We start from the raw sequence: 2,257 nt of genomic DNA on the forward strand, positions 1-2,257 counted from the left end.
CAGACTCATATTCCTCGACACTTCTTCAACCTGCCCCCCTACAACCTAGCACTCAACATCAGCACACCATGGAGGCCTACGACTATCTTCTCATGTCATATCCTGATGTTTTCCATCCTGAACATCATCAAACTGCCAAAGTTGTCGCCATGCATGGTATCTATCACAATATCATTACAAATGAGCCCTCAGTGTTTGCCAGATTAAGGCATCTGGACTTGGTTGTTTGGCAACTGCTAAACAAACGTTTGACTAAATGGATGAAATGAGCCTTTTCCAAAAGGCCCCAAGCCCCTGTGTATCGCCGTTACACATTGTCTTGAGGAAGAATGGCTCCCTGTGCTCTTATGGATATTAGAGTCATCTGAACATGCAGAAAGAACTGGATCCTTACTCAATCCTGTACATTGCTGACGTCACCTCAAATTTGCACTATCTGATTGTCCAGCACTTTGGTGACATAGAGGGTCTTGAGAGTTTCAATGATGAGCTGGAGATTGGAGGTTGGGTGATTATCCACCCCCTAAAGGTTCTGAGAAACCAGACTAACACTGGACATCTATAAGCCTTATTTTTTATTACAGATTTTCTCTTCTTGCTCCATTTGAATTTCGTTGACAACTATTATTAGAACATTGACTATTTACTGTATATTTTCAAAATTTAGACGACATCAACCTCTGGTAGATCTAATAGGGTGCAGACTTACTCGGCTAAGAGTCGGGCTCCAGTGATCCGGTTTTAATTCATTCCATATTTCCGGGTAGTGGGTGATGCCTGGCATTGGAGTCGTCGGTGGGAGGGGTAACTACCCCCATTGACCAGTGTACCCTCACCTTAAGAGAGGCAGCCCCTCTCTAATAGAGGACTGTTCTCCAGTGGAACCTCTTCTCATATTGAGTCACATGGGATAGGAGGACTAATATACTCTGATGACAGGTGGTATAGACCACTCCAACTCAGGATCGAATATTAAAACATTAGGACTTTATTCAAGTCATTTAAAGAATGATTATAATAAAACTCTAATGAAGAGAGAGAGAGAGAGAGAGAGAGAGAGAGAGAGAGAGAGAGAGAGAGAGAGAGAGAGAAAACAAAAACAAAAGTATTATCTGGTCAATATGAAACTATGAATGAGAAAAAATATATCATTTTTAAATATATAAATGAAGACATGGGCATATGAATGTTTTTAAAGCTAATGTGGGAATAGTTAATATATACAGGGGCAGGCAAAAATTCTCTTGATTGAGAAACTATCCCCAATACAAAGCGAAAGATTGAAATTACTTTCAACACTGGATGGTTATACTTCCAAATGCGTTTTGCACCCCATTTTTAACCAGAATTACTAGACATATAGGAGAAATAAATTGAGGATGAACTAAAATGTCAAGGAGTATTACAATTAGTTAGAATGCGAAAGATATTTCGAGAACAACGTGTTCCTCTCGTTTCTTTGGTTTTACCATTTGATCAATGTAGACTACCTAATGTTACTGAAGCTAGCTTGATGGTGAAACCATATATCCCTACACTATTACGATGTTACCATTGCCAATTATATGGTTATTTAAGCCCAAAGTACAAGGAAAACCAGATAATTAATTTTATCCAAAAAGTGCAGACAAATCGGAATAGATACTGAAAGATCAGAAAGATATTCAAATGCCATCTACTCATTTTAACAATATTACAGGCCTCTCTTAGGCCATGTCCTTACCTGATTTAATGGAGGTTCCACTTAAAACCAATTTACCCTGTGCACTTGTATTGGGAAGGTGCAAAACCCTGGTTGCTCACGACCATTTAAACAGAAAAGAGAAACCTCCAGCTCTTTTGTCCTCTTCCATTATATACATTAAAGTTATGGCTTCAAATAAATATGATTTCTTATGTTAATGTTTCTGAGGAAATCGAAGGCAACTTAGATAAATCAGAAATTAAAGTTCAGGTCCCCCGTCCCTCTCAACAATTAAATCAGAAGGACAAACCCAAAACACATTATATTAAGATCCTCTCTAGAGAAACCACTGAGAAATAGTTTTAGATCAAAGATTACAAATAGCAAGAATTAACCTAATGTTACTTACAAAAAATAAACCACAGTTTTTTTCTTCCATTGTCCAATGGATTTTTCAGAGATTAAGGGCCAAATATGAAAAACTTAGGCTTCTAATTCATGATCACTCCCATATATTTGTATGTCTTCAGGAATGCAAGTTCCAATATAATACTCCTTGTCCTCGAGAGTATA

Source organism: Palaemon carinicauda, chromosome 26 (assembly GCF_036898095.1).
Source record: "Palaemon carinicauda isolate YSFRI2023 chromosome 26, ASM3689809v2, whole genome shotgun sequence".
Taxonomy (NCBI): domain Eukaryota; kingdom Metazoa; phylum Arthropoda; class Malacostraca; order Decapoda; family Palaemonidae; genus Palaemon; species Palaemon carinicauda.